Source organism: Pseudophryne corroboree, chromosome 3, assembly GCF_028390025.1.
Source record: "Pseudophryne corroboree isolate aPseCor3 chromosome 3, aPseCor3.hap2, whole genome shotgun sequence".
NCBI lineage: Eukaryota > Metazoa > Chordata > Amphibia > Anura > Myobatrachidae > Pseudophryne > Pseudophryne corroboree.
In genome coordinates, this window is record NC_086446.1 from 8563643 (window position 1) to 8581391 (window position 17749).

Sequence of the window (17749 nt, forward strand, 5' to 3'; positions counted from 1 at the left end):
AAACGGTTCTAGCTGCGATGTGAAAGGGCCACCTTGAATTTACCATTTTCAAAATACTGGTATTTTGAAACGGTTAAAAAGCAGTGTCCTACCCGGTTCAGAACCGTTTCACTGTGCAGTGTGAAAGGCTCTGAAACGGTATTTCCAAGCCACAGGAGGTGATAGGCTGTCTCCATGTGTGATGTCACCAGGCAGAAGCAGGAAGCTGGAGGAAAAACACATCAGACACATGAGAGTGGGTTTAGAAGCGTTTTCTTACTGCAAATATATTATACAATGGCAACTTGGAGTGATGAAGAGGTGAGGGAGCTGCTAAGAATCAGAGGGATGAGGAAATCTGCAGACAAATAACTGGGACAGTCAAGGATGCACTCGTATATAAAAACATGGTTCAAATGCTTCAAGCTGCTGGGTTCCATCGTACGACTATCCAAATTATTAATAATTAATTACTTAATAATTATTAATAATCTGTGGGCCAGAAAAGTCCATTTATAATGACAACCACTGTTTTCTATGGGTGAAACGGCTTCAGTGTGAAAGGTACCAAAACGGTAATTAAATGGTAATATACTGGTTACAACATGCGATGTGAAGGGGGTTTAACTGCTCAGACCCGTTTTAAGAACTGTTTAAAGGACCCCTACTAAACTAAAATACTTGGGTATTTATATCCCTTCAGAACTCTCCCGGCTGTATACATTCAATTACACTCCCATTATCCAACAAATCAAAACACGACTAGAAACCTGGAAAGATCTTAAACTTTCTCTACTAGGCAGAATAGTCGTGATAAAATCCGTTATATTCCCTAAACTGGCATATTTGCTCCAAATGCTCCCTGTCACGATTACTAAACAAGACTCCCTACTATGCTCGCAAATATTTTCAAAATTTATATGGAAAAACGCTAAACCTCGCATGCCCAAAGCCCGAACTTATATTAACAAACGTAAAGGTGGTCTGAGTATGCCCAATGTGACGATGTTTGCTAGAGCAGCACTATTTAAATTTGCCTCAGACTGGCTGCTCCGATCAGATCTATCTACGAACCTGGAATTGGAAGAAGCATTGTTTTTCCCTTACTCCCCAGCAGCGTTGCTTCACACACCACTCTCCAAACTACCCCAAAAACTAAAGACTAATATTCTGTTTTGGGACACTTATAGGGCCTGGATCTCCACTCATAAATTGTTCCATACTAACCCCTTTGAGTCACCGTATATTCCCTTATGGGGCAACCCTAATTTCCCCTCCTCCTTAGACAATCGACACTTTTACACGTGGAAAGGTAAAGGAATTTGTTCTATCAGGGATGTCTTTGATCCTGGTGGCCAGATGCTCTCCTTTCAGCAACTACGTGACAGATTTTCTTTGCCCCACACTAATTTCTTTATGTATCTCCAAGCGCGCCACTACATTACCTCCCTAGGTGACCCCCTGGGTAAAAAGGCCTCTCCTCGAACAATACTCGATACTCTCACGTTTTGTAGACATAACCCATTCAAAATTCGCTATCTATATAGTGACCTGATTGAGGTGTCAGCCCCCTCTTGGTCCCCTCTCTCTGTTTCATGGCGGCGGGAACTCCCGGAGGCACCCGCGATGGACGAGATGTCTAAGAACACTGAACTGGTCCTCAAAGCTCTAAAATCCGCCACACTACAGGAAATACATTTAAGAACTTTAAACAGGATGTATATAGCCCCCTCTCAAAGACAACACTTCCGCCCTGGTGAGACGAGTAGTTGCCCTAAATGTGGAGAGAGTGGAGCATCCCTCACGCACAATTTTTGGTTATGTGGGAAAATCAAACGGTTCTGGCGTAAGTTTCTCCAATATCTATCCCGTTTACTTAAATTACCCCTTCCAGAAGAGGTGGGCCCGTTGCTGTTCGCGGACTTTTCATCCTGGTTGTCGCAGTTTGACCTTGCCTCTATGATCCCGCTACTGACTGTGATGGTCACGGTGGCGAGACAGGTGATACTGAGACACTGGATATATAAAACTGCTCCATCAATGGGAGAATGGGAATCTGCCTTACTAGATATACTGTTTTGTGAGAGGCGAATGGCCACTTTTCAAATTGAAAATGGAGTGAAGCTTTTCCACAAAAAATGGGGAACCTATATAGAGACTTTACCCCTAGACAGGCGTGAATGTATCTGGAAGGTATTCCGCGACACTACATGGCATTGGACTAGTCGGATAGTGGGAACCATTACTTGACCACAGGTGGGATGATGAAAGATGGATTTAAATGAGATGCCTAGTTTACAGCGTAGACACTCCTCATTAGGGATTAACATGGTATAATATTCACTCCAAACCCATGAGCTACTCTCCTTGCCCAGAATAAGGATTTGACACCCCCCCCCCCCGGCAACGAACGCTAACCATTTATGGTACCTCGGTACTAATGCTTTCTCTTTGCTCTCTAACATATCCTTTTCTCCTTTATTTCCTTTCTTTTTTCTTTCTTCCTTTCTCTTTCCTATCCCTACTTTCCCTCAACTGATGTGATATTTAACTCATTTGTTTGGTATGTTTCTTATTATTGGAGGAGGGGGTGCACTGTACGGTCCCCTCTGCCCTATATAATAATAATATCACATATCAGCATGTGCCAGGAGCTGTGTTATTCCCCTTATATCTCACTGTACGGTCCCCTCTCCCCTATATAATAATAATACCACATATCAGCGTGTGCCAGGGGCTGTGTTATTCCCCCTCATGTATCACTGTACGGTCCCTTCTCCCCTATATAATAATATTACCACATATCAGCGTGTTCCGGAAGCTGTGTTATTCTCCCTCATATATCACTGTACGGTCCCCTCTCCCCTATATAATAATATTACCACATATCAGCGTGTTTCGGGAGCTGTGTTATTCCCCCTCATATATCACTGTACGGTCCCCTCTCCCCTATATAATAATATTACCACATATCAGCGTGTGCCGGGAGCTGTGTTATTCCCCCTCATATATCACTGTACGGTCCCCTCTCCCCTATATAATAATATTACCACATATCAGCATGTTCCGGGAGCTGTGTTATTCCCCCACATATATCACTGTACGGTCCCCTCTCCCCTATATAATAATACCACATATCAGTGTGTGCCGGGGGCTGTGTTATTCCCCCTCATATATCACTGTACGGTCCCCTCTCCCCTATATAATAATAATAATATCACATATCAGCATGTGCCAGGAGCTGTGTTATTCCCCTCATATCTCACTGTACGGTCCCCTCTCCCCTATATAATAATAATACCACATATCAGCGTGTTCCGGGAGCTGTGTTATTCCCCCACATATATCACTGTACGGTCCCCTCCGCCCTATATAATAATATCACATATCAGCGTGTCCCAGGAGCTGTGTTATTCCCCCTCATATATCACTGTACGGTCCCTTCTCCCCTATATAATAATAAATAAGAATTTACTCACCGGTAATTCTATTTCTCGTAGTCCGTGGGGACTCCGTAAGGACCATGGGGAATAGACGGCGCCGCAGTAGACTGGGCACATCTAAAGAAAGATTTAGGACTATCTGGTGTGCACTGGCTCCTCCCCCTATGACCCTCCTCCAAGACTCAGTTAGGACACTGTGCCCGGAAGAGCTGACACAATAAGGAAGGATTTTGAATCCCGGGTAAGACTCATACCAGCCACAACAATCACACCGTACAACTCGTGATATGAACCCCGGTTAACAGTATGATAACAACGGAGCCTCTGAACAGATGGCTCGCCATAACAACCCGATTTGTGTAACAATAACTATTTACAAGTATTGCAGACAATCCGCACTTGGGATGGGCGCCCAGCATCCACTACGGACTACGAGAAATAGAATTACTGGTGAGTAAATTCTTATTTTCTCTGACGTCCTGGTGGATGTTGGGGACTCCGTAAGGACCATGGGGATTATACCAAAGCTCCCAAACGGGCGGGAGAGTGCGGATGACTCTGCAGCACCGAATGAGAGAACTCAAGGTCCTCCTCAGCCAGGGTATCAAATTTGTAGAATTTAGCAAACGTGTTTGCCCCTGACCAAGTAGCAGCTCGGCAAAGTTGTAAAGCCGAGACCCCTCGGGCAGCCGCCCAAGATGATCCCACCTTCCTTGTGGAATGGGCTTTTACAGATTTAGGCTGCGGTAGTCCCACCGCAGAATGCGCAAGCTGAATAGTGCTACAATCCAGCGCGCAATAGTCTGCTTAGAAGCAGGAGCACCCAGCTTGTTGGGTGCATACAGAATAAACAGCGAGTCAGTTTTCCTGACTCCAGCCGTCCTGGAAACATAAATTTTCAGGGCCCTGACTACGTCCAGTAACTTGGAATCCTCCAAGTCCCTAGTAGCCACAGGCACCACAATAGGTTGGTTCAAGTGAAAAGCTGAGAACACCTTCGGGAGAAACTGAGGACGAGTCCTCAACTCTACCCTATCCATATGGAAAATCAGATAAGGGCTTTTACATGACAAAGCCGCCAATTCTGACACACGCCTGGCCGAAGCCAGAGCCAACCACATGACCACTTCCATGTGAGATATTTCAAATCCACGGTTTTAAGTGGCTCAAACCAATGTGATTTCAGGAACTCCAAAACCACATTGAGATCCCAAGGTGCCACTGGGGGCACAAAAGGGGGCTGAATATGCAGCACTCCCTTTACAACGTCTGAACTTCAGGCAGTGAAGCCAGTTCTTTCTGGAAGAAAATCGACAGAGCCGAAATCTGGACCTTAATGGACCCCAATTTGAGGCCCAATGTCACCCCTGCTTGCAGGAAATACAGGAATCGACCCAGTTGAAATTCCTCCGTAGGGGCCTTCCTGGCCTCACACCAAGCAACATATTATCGCCAAAAGCGGTGATAATGTTTTGCAGTGATACCCTTCCTGGCTTTGATCAGGGTAGGAATGACTTCCTCCGGAATGCCTTTTTATTATTATCCTCAGTACCTTGGGTATGAGAGGAAGAGGAGGGAACACATAAACCGACTGGTACACCCACGGTGTTACTAGAGCGTCCACAGCGATCGCCTGAGGGTCCCTTGACCTGGCGCAATATCTTTGTAGCTTTTTGTTGAGGCGGGACGCCATCATGTCCACCTGTGGTCTTTCCCAACGGTTTACCAGCATTTGGAAGACTTCTGGATGAAGTCCCCATTCTCCCGGGTGGAGGTCGTGCCTGCTGAGGAAGTCTGCTTCCCAGTTGTCCGCTCCCGGAATGAACACTGCTGCCAGTGCTAACACATGATTTTCCGCCCAACGGAGAATCCTTGTGGCTTCTGCCATTGCCCTCCTGCTTCTTGTGCCGCCTTGTTTGTTTACATGGGCGACCGCCATGATGTTGTCTGATTGGATCAGCACCGGCTGGTTTTGGAGCAGGGGCCTTGCTTGGCTTAGAGCATTGTAAATGGCTCTTAGCTCCAGAATATTTATGTGAAGTGAAATCTCCTGATTTGACCACAGTCCTTGGAAATTTCTTCCCTGTGTGACTGCACCCCAGCCCCGAAGGCTGGCATCCGTGGTCACCAGGACCCAGTCCTGTATTCCGAATCTGCGGCCCTCTAGTAGATGAGCCCTCTGCAGCCACCACAGCAGCGACACCCTGGTCCTTGCCGACCGGGTTATCCGCTGCTGCATCTGGAGATGGGACCCGGACCATTTGTCCAACAGGTCCCACTGGAAAGTCCTTGCGTGGAACCTTCCAAATGGAATTGCTTCGTACGAAGCTTCCATTTTTCCCAGGACTCGTGTGCATTGATGTACCGACACCTGTCCTGGTTTTAGGAGGTTTCTGACTAGAGATGACAACTCCTCGGCTTTTTCCACTGGAAGAAACACTTTTTTCTGGTCTGTGTCCAGAATCATTCCCAGGAACAGAAGACGTGTCGTCGGGACCAGCTGTGACTTTGGAATATTGAGAATCCAGCCGTGCTGTTGCAGCACTTCCCGAGAAAGTGCTACCCCCACTACCAACTGTTCCTTGGACCTCGCCTTTATCAGGAGATCGTCCAAGTACGGGATAATTAAAACTCCCTTCTTGCGAAGGAGTATCATCATTTCGGCCATTACCTTGGTAAAGACCCTCGGTGCCGTGGATAACCCAACGGCAACGTCTGGAACTGATAGTGACAGTCCTGTACCACAAATCTGGTGAGGAGGGTAAATGGGGACATGCAGGTACGCATCCTTGATGTCCAGGGAGACAATGTAATCCCCCTCGTCCAGGCTCGCAATAACCGCCCTGAGCGATTCCATCTTGAACTTGAATCTTTTGATATAAGTGTTCAAGGATTTTAATTTCAAGATGGGTCTCACCGAACCGTCCGGTTTCGGTACCACAAACATTGTGGAATAGTAACCCTTTCCTTGTTGAAGGAGGGGTACTTTGACAATCACTTGCTGTGAATACAGTTTTTGAATAGCCACCAACACTGCCTCCCTGGCAGAGGGAGTTGCCGGTAAGGCAGATTTTAGGAAACGGCGGGGGGGAGACGTCTCGAATTCCAGCCTGTACCCCTGAGATACTACTTGAAGGACCCAGGGATCCACCTGTGAGAGATCCCACTGTGCGCTGAAATTTCTGAGACGGGCCCCCACCGTACCCGGGTCCGCCTGAGCAGCCCCAGCGTCATGCTGTGGACTTACCGGATGCCGGGGAGGACTTCTGCTCTTGGGAACTAGCTGTGTGCAGCCTTTTCCCTCTACCTTTGCCTCTCGGCAGAAAGGATGAGCCTCTAGCCCTCTTGCTTTTCTGGGGCCGAAAGGACTGTACCTGATAATACGGTGCTTTCTTTTGTTGTGGGGTAGCCTGTGGCAAAAAAGTCGATTTCCCAGCAGCAGCTGTGGAAACGAGGTCTGAAAGACCATCCCCAAACAGTTCCACCCCCTTATAGGGCAAAACTTCCATTTGCCGTTTCGAGTCGGCATCGCCTGACCATTGCCGAGTCCATAACCCCCGCCTGGCGGCAATGGACATAGCGCTTATTTTTGATGCCAGCCGGAAAATATCCCTCTGTGCATAACGCATGTATAAGACAGCGTCTTTTATATGCTCTACCGTCAGCAAAATATTGTCCCTATCCATAGTATCAATATTATCCGACAGGGAATCTGACCACGCAGCTGCAGCACTGCACATCTATGCCGATGCAATAGCTGGTCTCAATATAATGCCCATGTGTGTGTATATAGCTTTAAGGGTAGTTTCCTGCTTTCTATCAGCAGGTTCCTTTAGGGCGGCCGTATCCGGGGACGGTAGTGCCACCTTTGTCAGCGCTTTATCTACCCTAGGGGGTGTTTCCCAACGTGACCTATCCTCTGGCGGGAAAGGGTACGCTGCCAATAACCGTTTAGAAATTATCAATTTCTTATCGGGGGAAGTCCACGCTTCCTCACACACCTCATTTAATTCCTCAGATGCAGGAAAAACAACTGGTAGTTTTTTCTCACCAAACATAATACCCTTTTTTGTGGTACCTGGGGTATTATCAGAAATGTGTAATACATTTTTCATTGCCTCAATCATGTAATGGGTGGACTTATTGGAGGGTACACTAGTCTCATCGTCGTCGACACTGGAGTCGGTATCCGTGTCGACATCTGTATCTGTCATCTGAGGGAGCGGGCGTTTTAAAGCCCCTGATGATATGTGAGACGCTGGAACAGGCACAAGCTGAGTAGCCGGCTGTCCTATGTCGTCAAACCTTTTATGTAAGGAGTTGACACTGTCACGTAATTCCTTCCATAAGTCCATCCACACAGGTGTCGACCCCGCAGGGGATGACATCACATTCATAAGGCATTTGCTCCGCCTCCACGTCATTTTCCTCATCATACATGTCGACACAGCAGTACCGACACACAGCACACACACAGGGAATGCTCTGACAGAGGACAGGACCCCACAAAGCCCTTTGGGGAGACAGAGGGAGAGTATGCCAGCACACACCAGAGCGCTATATACCACAGGGATATCACCTATAAAGAGTGTTTTCCCTTATAGCTGCATTATATTACTATACTGTGCATAATTTTGTGCCCCCCATCTCTTTTTTAACCCTTTCTGTAGTGCAGGACTGCAGGGGAAAGCCAGGGAGCGATCCTTCCAGCGGAGCTGTGAGGGAAAATGGCGCCAGTGTGCTGAGGGAGATGGCTCCGCCCCTTTCTCGGCGGGCTTTCTCCCGCTATTTTAATAATTCTGGCAGGGGTTAATTTACAGCTATATAGCCCCTGGGGCTATATATGGTGTCAGTTTGCCAGCCAAGGTGTTATTTATTGCTGCTCAGGGCACCCCCCCCCCCCCAGCGCCCTGCACCCATCAGTGACCGCAGTGTGTGGTGTGCATGAGGAGCAATGGCGCACAGCTGCAGTGCTGTGCGCTACCTTGGAGAAGACAGAAGTCTTCAGCCGCCGGTTTTCCAGACCTTCTTGCTTCTGGCTCTGTAAGGGGGACGGCGGCGCGGCTCCTGGAACGGACGATGAGGTCAGGTAATGTGTGCGATCCCTCTGGAGCTAATGGTATCCAGTAGCCTAAGAAGCCCAAGCTACCACCACTTAGGTAGGTTCGCTTCTTCTCCCCTTAGTCCCTCGTTGCAGTGAGCCTGTTGCCAGCAGGTCTCACTGTAAAATAAAAAACCTAAACTATACTTTTTTTCTAGAAGCTTAGGAGAGCTGGTGTGCATCCAGCTCGGCCGGGCACAGAAATCTAACTGAGGCTTGGAGGAGGGTCATAGGGGGAGGAGCCAGTGCACACCAGATAGTCCTAAATCTTTCTTTAGATGTGCCCAGTCTCCTGCAGAGCCGTCTATTCCCCATGGTCCTTACGGAGTCCCGAGCATCCACTAGTACGTCAGAGAAATACCACATATCAGCGTGTGCCAGGGGCTGTGTTATTCCCCCTCATATATCACTGTACAGTCCCCTCTCCCCTATATAATAATTATACCACATATCAGCGTGTGCCGGGAGCTGTGTTATTCCCCTCATATATCACTGTACGGTCCCCTCTCCCCTATGTAATAATAATACCACATATCAGCGTGTGCCGGGAGCTGTGTTATTCCTCCTCATATATCACTGTACGGTCTCCTCTCCCCTATATAATAATAATAATACCACATATCAGTGTGTGCCGGGAGCTGTGTTATTCCCCTCATATATCACTGTACGGTCCCCTCTCCCCTATATAATAATAATACCACATATCAGCGTGTGCCGGGAGCTGTGTTATTCCTCCTCATATATCACTGTACGGTCTCCTCTCCCCTATATAATAATAATAATACCACATATCAGCGTGTGCCGGGAGCTGTGTTATTCCCCCCTCATATATCACTGTATGGTCCCCTCTCCCCTATATAATAATTATACCACATATCAGCGTGTGCCGGGAGCTGTGTTATTCCCCTCATATATCACTGTACGGTCCCCTCTCCCCTATGTAATAATAATACCACATATCAGCGTGTGCCGGGAGCTGTGTTATTCCTCCTCATATATCACTGTACGGTCTCCTCTCCCCTATATAATAATAATAATACCACATATCAGTGTGTGCCGGGAGCTGTGTTATTCCCCTCATATATCACTGTACGGTCCCCTCTCCCCTATATAATAATAATACCACATATCAGCGTGTGCCGGGAGCTGTGTTATTCCTCCTCATATATCACTGTACGGTCTCCTCTCCCCTATATAATAATAATAATACCACATATCAGCGTGTGCCGGGAGCTGTGTTATTCCCCCCTCATATATCACTGTATGGTCCCCTCTCCCCTATATAATAATAATACCACATATCAGCGTGTGCCGGGAGCTGTGTTATTCCCCCCTCATATATCACTGTACAGTCCCCTCTCCCCTATATTATAATACCACATATCAGCGTGTGTGGGGAGCTGTGTTATTCCCCCTCATATATCACTGTACAGTCCCCTCTCCCCTATATAATAATAATATCACATATCAGCGTGTGCCGGGAACTGTGTTATTCCCCTCATATATCACTGTACGGTCCCCTCTCCCCTATATAATAATACCACATATCAGCGTGTGCCGGGAGCTGTGTTATTCCCCCTCATATATCACTGTACGGTCCCCTCTCCCCTATATAATAATTATACCACATATCAGCGTGTGCCGGGAGCTGTGTTTATCCCCCTCATATATCACTGTACGGTCCCCTCTCCCCTATATAATAATAATATCACATATCAGCGTGTGCCGGGAGCTGTGTAATTCCCCCTCATATATCACTGTACAGTCCCCTCTCCCCTATATAATAATAATAATAACAACCACATATGAGTGTGTGCCGGGAGCTGTGTTATTCCCCTCATATATCACTGTACGGTCCCCTCTCCCCTATATAATAATAATATCACATATCAGCGTGTGCCGGGAGCTGTGTTATTCCCCCCATATATCACTGTACGGTCCCTTCTCCCCTATATAATAATACCACATATTAGCGGTCTCCTCTCCACTATATATTATTAATAATATAACGATTTTTTATTTTATATATATATATATATATATATATATATATATATAAAAGAGAGAGAGACACACACATAGATACAGCCTGGAGGTGGAAGAAGCAGTCAGTGGGTGATAATTCGTACTCATTTTTTAGACTACGAGATAATGGCTGCCTTTTGTACTTTTTCCCAGGCAGGGGAAGCAGGTGAGGGGGGAGGAACCAGGCAGGGGTAGTAGATGAGGGGGCAGAAGACAGGCAGGGGCAGTAGATGAGGGGGCAGGAGACAGGCAGGGCCAGCAAGTGAGGGGGTAGGAACCAGGCAGGGGTAGTAGATGAGGGGGCAGGAGACAGGCAGGGGCAGTAGATGAGGGGGCAGGAGACAGGCAGGGGCAGCAAGTGAGGGGGTAGTCAGGAGAAAGGCATGGGGCAGCAGGTGAGGGGGGGAAGTCAGGTGACAGGCAGGGGCAGCAGGTGACGGGACAGTCAAGAAACATGCAGGTTCAGCAGGTGAGGAGGGCAGGAACCAGGCAGGAGACAGACAGGGGCAGCAGGTGCGGGGGCAGGAGACAGGCAGGGGTAGTAGGTGAGGGGGGCAGGAGACAGGCAGGGGGTAGTAGGTAGGTATCCGGACTCCAGGTCGACAACAAAAATGTCGACACACCTTAGGTCAACGCCATAGGTCGACATGAACAATATGTAAAGCGAGCAATACGAGGTGACGCCGTGCACTAATTGGGGTTCCCGGTCACTCTACGACAAAAACAACACAAAAAAAAACACATAAAAAACTCATGTCGCCCTTTTTCCATGTCGACCTCGTTCCTGTCGACCTTTTGTCCATGTCGACCAATTGACGTCGACCTAAGGTGTGTTGACCTTTTTGTTGTGGACCTGGAGTCCCAGACCCAGTAGGTGAGGGGGGCAGGAGACAGGCAGGGGTAGTAGGTGAGGGGGGCAGGAGACAGGCAGGGGTAGTAGGTGAGGGGGGCAGGAGACAGGCAGAGGGAAGTTGGTGAGGGGGCAGGAGGTGAGGGGGCAGGAGACAGGCAGGGGTAGTAAGTGAGGGGGCAGGAGGTGAGGGGGGCAGGAGACAGGCAGGGGTAGTAGGTGAGGGGGCAGGAGACAGGCAGGGGTAGTAAGTGAGGGGGCAGGAGGTGAGGGGGGCAGGAGACAGGCAGGGGTAGTAAGTGAGGGGGCAGGAGGTGAGGGGGGCAGGAGACAGGCAGGGGTAGTAGGTGAGGGGGGCAGGAGACAGGCAGGGGTAGTAGGTGAGGGGGCAGGAGACAGGCAGTGGTAGTAAGTGATGGGGCAGGAGGTGAGGGGGGCAGGAGACAGGCAGGGGTAGTAAGTGAGGGGGCAGGAGACAGGCAGGGGAAGTAGGTGAGGGGGCAGGAGACAGGCAGGGGAAGTAGGTGAGGAGGGCAGGAGACAGGCAGGGGAAGTAGGTGAGGGGGCAGGAGACAGGCAGGGGAAGTAGGCGAGGGGGCAGGAGACAGGCAGGGGAAGTAGGCGAGGGGGGCAGGAGACAGGCAGGGGTAGTAGGTGAGGGGGGCAGGAGACAGGCAGGGGTAGCAGGTGAGGGGGGCAGGAGACAGGCAGTGGCAGTAAGTGAGGGGGGCATGAGACAGACAGGGGTAGTAGGTGAGGGGGCAGGAGACAGGCAGGGGTAGTAGGTGAGGGGGGCAGGAGACAGGCAGGGGTAGTAGGTGAGGGGGGCAGGAGACAGGCAGGGGGTAGTAGGTGAGGGGGCAGGAGACAGGCAGGGGTAGTAGGTGAGGGGGGCAGGAGACAGGCAGGGGTAGTAGGTGAGGGGGGCAGGAGACAGGCAGGGGGTAGTAGGTGAGGGGGCAGGAGACAGGCAGGGGTAGTAGGTGAGGGGGGCAGGAGACAGGCAGGGGTAGTAGGTGAGGGGGCAGGAGGTGAGGGGGGCAGGAGACAGGCAGGGGTAGTAAGTGAGGGGGCTGGAGACAGGCAGGGGTAGTAAGTGAGGGGGCAGGAGACAGGCAGGGGAAGTAGGTGAGGGGGCAGGAGACAGGCAGGGGAAGTAGGTGAGGGGGCAGGAGACAGGCAGGGGAAGTAGGTGAGGGGGGCAGGAGACAGGCAGGGGTAGTAGGTGAGGGGGGCAGGAGACAGGCAGGGGTAGCAGGTGAGGGGGGCAGGAGACAGGCAGTGGCAGTAAGTGAGGGGGGCATGAGACAGACAGGGGTAGTAGGTGAGGGGGCAGGAGACAGGCAGGGGTAGTAGGTGAGGGGGGCAGGAGACAGGCAGGGGTGGTAGGTGAGGGGGGCAGGAGACAGGCAGGGGGTAGTAGGTGAGGGGGCAGGAGACAGGCAGGGGTAGTAGGTGAGGGGGCAGGAGACAGGCAGGGGTAGTAGGTGAGGGGGGCAGGAGACAGGCAGGGGGTAGGGGGCAGGAGACAGGCAGGGGTAGTAGGTGAGGGGGTAGTATTACCTGGAGAATGAGATACTTGAGGCCACTCACTTGAGGAGGGAGAATTAGGCGATCGGTGATGACGTCATATATGCGGCGTCATTAGTTCCTGATGTCACTATTTAGACTATAAGAAAATGGCGCTCTGTGCATGATATTACTTCTCTTACTTTTTGAACCACAGGAAGATGGCCGCCGGGATTCTTGATGAGAATATGGTGTTATAATTATTTTGGTACAAATCGTCCTCTAGTGTCCGCTCTCTATTACCGCGATTCCTTATGATGCCTCTGATTATGCTCTATAGTAACTATGATGAGCCTTCGGCGGCCATGTTGGATTTGGGCGAAGGGGTAATAACACAGTAGGCTTTCCCTCACACGGCAACACAGAGGGGGGAATCACAGAGCAGCACAGAGGGGTCTCACACAGCAGCACAGAGGGGGGGATTACACAGCAGCACAGAGGGCCCCTCACACAGCAGCACAGAGGGGACTCACACAGCAGCACAGAGGGACCCTCACAGAGCAGCACAGAGGGGCCCTCACACAGCAGCACAGAGGGCCCCTCACAGAGCAGCACAGAGGGGCCCTCACACAGCAGCACAGAGGGGGGGATCACACAGCAGCACAGAGGGCCCCTCACACAGCAGCACAGAGGGGACTCACACAGCAGCACAGAGGGCCCCTCACAGAGCAGCACAGAGGGGCCCTCACACAGCAGCACAGAGGGGAGATCACACAGCAGCACAGAGGGGCCTCACACAGCAGCACAGAGGGGCCTCACACAGCAGCACAGAGGGGCCTCACACAGCAGCACAGAGGGGAGATCACACAGCAGCACAGAGGGGAGATCACACAGCAGCACAGAGGGGCCTCACACAGCAGCACAGAGGGGAGATCACACAGCAGCACAGAGGGGAGATCACACAGCAGCACAGAGGGGCCTCACACAGCAGCACAGAGGGGAGATCACACAGCAGCACAGAGGGGCCTCACACAGCAGCACAGAGGGGTCCTCACACAGCAGCACAGAACATATAATGGTATTCACGTCACGGGTGTGGATCATAAGCTCGACCACACTTAGGTCCACAGTCATTCGGTCGACAGTGACTAGATCGACACCTGAAATAAGTTGACATGGTCTTTAGGTCGACATGAGGGGTTTTTGTTTTTTTGGTGTACTTTTCTTCGTAAAGTGACGGGGAACCCCAATTAGTGTACCGTGTCCCCTCGCATGGCTCACTTCACTCACCATACTTCAGGCAAGGTGCCTCGCTCCGCTCCCGCTGCGCTCGGCACAAGTTACTATTCCCGTAGTCCACGTGGATCGTAAAGTATGAAAAAGTTCAAAAAAAATTAAAAAATATATCAGAAACTTATGTCAACCTTTTTCCAAGTCGACCTAGCACATGTACACCACCATGATGACCTAATGCATATCGACCAATAGTGGTCGACCTAATGACTGTCAACTTCAGTGTGGTTGACCTAGAGACTGGATACCCACGTCACATGGGAGAATAAAAGAGCCATGCACAAAAGAAGAAAAAATAATGGAAATATATAAATGGGATATACACAAAGCATCAGGCAGATCAGTGATATTAGGCCTGAACAGAGATGGGCGCATTGGCACATGTGCTGAGTGATAATATCCTCATGGCGCAGGAGGAGGCATCATATGTGCATAGACACCTCCTGGGCGGCCTGTGTCATCTTCTGCTGCGTCATGCTGCCTGACCACCGGACATCTGAGAGACCTTCAGGAACTGGCCTCGGATCATCCAAATAAAGGGCTGTCTGTCGGCGACACTTCTGCAGCCCCAAATAGCTGAGGCTCGTCAATTATGCTGCAGCTAAGGGGGCACCACCATCATCAATGCAAACAAAGGTCAAAGGCACACATGGGGAGTGAAGGGTAGAGGCAAGACTCAGCACAACTGGTAACACCCCTCTAAGTCAATGGCAACATCAGGTCAGAGAGTGGCCTTGAGGAGAAGTCTAGATTCCACCTTAGGGGAGGGATAGGCAGTAGTCTGATAATGGGCTTCACAGTAATCCCATATAGAGCAGGAACAGGCAATGACCAGGTGGGACCGTACTGAAGGCCTCATTCAGAGATGGACAGAATTGCAGAGCCGAAATAGACACCACCTGCATTGCACTTGTGATCCGAGTGTAGCTTCCGTAGATACTGCTTCGGATCACCATCGCGACCGCCAGGTTAGAATACATCTTTGAGGAAGGTGTAAATGTTGTAGACACTCTAGCAACGGAGTACAAGTAGAAAACATTGTATGAGGTAGCCTCCAGACCAATCCATTGCGACGCATACAAGTTCACAAACCAAATCACTGCTTGATTCAAGTAAGCAGCCATAAAATAAAGACAGGCATCTGGAAACCCTCTCCCACCATTAGAAGTGGCCTGACGGAGGTTGACAAAGCTGCATAAACCATCTATGTATTTGAGTGAAGGTAGGGAGGATTTGAAAGAGGTAGAGTGTCACAAATTGGGGTCTTAGCTCCACTTACCACACTCGGCGCTGCCACATCACTGTTCTCCACACAACTTCAATACCTAAGTAGTATCCCCGCTCTCCATAACATGTAATGTACACAAAGTGGTCATCTGAATGGGCGTGGCCATGTTGGATTTCCCCCTGTGATTCCCTAGTCCATTACCTGTGCTGCAGCTGGGCACACATGATTCTTGTTTGCCTATGGCCTTCCACTTTGGCCTATTTAAACCTGCTCCTGAGCACAGCACATTGTCAAAGCAACACTTTCCTTCTAGGATAGTTCCTGATCGCCAGGTTTCAGTAATTTCTGTGTTGTTCCTATTACCGACTGCTGTACTCCTGTGTCTGGACTTTCTTCAGCTGCCTCCTGTTGCCAGTACTCTCACAGTGATCTGTACATCTGCTTAGCAAGCATCTGTTCACCTTGCTGGCTCCACCTACATATTCTTCTCAGCAGGCTTCTGCACATTCGCTGGTTTATCCAGTACCCTATTCATTTTCAGCAAGCATTGGTTCATAAACCAATCTCACCTGTGATCTGCTCAGTTTGCTTCCGTCACCTGCTGGCATTCCAGTGTTATTGCAGACAGAGAGGGGGAGATATTAGTGGTGGCTCCCAGGTAAGCTAGCCCTCAGTCTGGATGCGGTTTTGTATGAGCCTTTATCATGAGGCCTTACTGTAGACAAATCACATGACCCTATGTGGGCACTGCCATTATGTAGTGTTAGGACTGCTAATATCGGAGAAGACTTGATGCAGCTCAGCAGCTAAACATGCTTTGCAAACGCTAGGAGCTAGGAGCTAGGAGCTTAGGAAATAAAATCCCAGAACTAACTGCAATAATGACAAGGGATGATCTAGACATTGTGGCAATTACAGAGTCATGGTACAATGAAAATCATGACTGGGACATAGCTATACCGGGATATACTTTGTTTAGGAAGGACAGAATTGGAAAAATCGGGGGAGGGGTAGCAATGTATATAAAAAATGCCATAAATACTACATTAATACAAAGTATTGAAGAAAAAACTGAGGCCCTTTGGGTGACCATAGAAACAGGGGAAAAGTTGATTATTCGTATTGGCGTGATATACAGGCCACCAGGTCAGGAAGAGGAACTTGACAAGAACCTATTGCAGGACATAACTAAAATGGCATTAAAAGGAGAGGTAATAATCATGGGAGACTTTAATCTTCCTGATGTAAACTGGGAGGTGTCTGTTGCTAGTTCCACTAGAAGTAGGAACATTTTAAATTCCCTTCAGGGAGCATCCCTCCACCAATTGGTGAGGGAGCCCACTCGGAAAGACGCAATATTAGACTTAATACTTACAAATGGAGACAGATTATCAGACGTAAAAGTGGGTGAAAACCTCGGATCCAGTGATCATCAAGCAGTATGGTTCAGCATTAAGACAGAGACTGACTCGTCCCATACAAAAACAAAGGTGTTGGATTTTAGGAAGGCTGATTTTGTAGGGATGGGAAAATGTGTAAGCGATTCTTTGGCAGAGTGGAGGAACTTGGAAACAGTGCAGGAGAGGTGGAAAACATTCAAATGTGCAATATGGAAGGCAACAGACCTTTGTATCAAAACTGTTAGGAAAAACACAAGGAAAAGGAAGCCAGTGTGGTTTGCAAAAGAAGTAGCAAATATTGTGAGAGCAAAAAAGATGGCTTTTAGGAAATATAAGCAGACACAAAATAATGAAGACAAAAAGATATATCTTGTTAGACAGAAGGAGACAAAGAAGGTAATCAGATGTGCAAAGGCACAAGCTGAGGAGAAAATGGCCCAGTCAGTGGGTAAAGGAGGCAAAACTTTTTTTAGGTATATAAGCGAAAAAAGAAAAACAAAAGGCGGAATTATAAAACTAAAGACGGACACTGGGAATCTTGTTGAGGGAGACAATTTAATAGCAGATCATCTTAATGATTATTTTTGCTCAGTATTTACTACTGAAAGAGAGGGGAAGGGGCCACAGTTAAGTTGCAGGGATATTCAGGAAAATGAAACAAGTACATTTACAGAGGAGAAGGTCCTAACAGAACTCTCAAAGCTGAAAGTGGACAAATCTATGGGGCCAGATGGGATACATCCAAGGATACTAAAAGAACTTAAAGAGGTGCTGGTAGCACCATTGACAGAATTATTCAACCAGTCATTAGCTACAGGAGAAATTCCAGGGGACTGGAAAAGAGCAAACGTAGTCCCACTGCACAAAAGTGGAAGCAAGGAAGAGGCAAACAACTACAGACCAGTGAGTCTTACATCAGTA

General features: G+C 49.1%; 1 protein-coding gene across 1 annotated transcript in view; it reads right to left on the minus strand.

The window, feature by feature from the left end:
- Positions 1-13120, minus strand: part of LOC135054525 (zinc finger protein ZFP2-like) — a 152371-nt gene extending 139251 nt beyond the window's left edge. Inside the window, exon 1 of the mRNA XM_063957660.1 lies at positions 12962-13120. The gene's annotated coding sequence lies outside the window, so the exon portion shown is untranslated. The remainder of the gene's footprint in view (positions 1-12961) is intronic.
- Positions 13121-17749: the final 4629 nt, after the last annotated feature.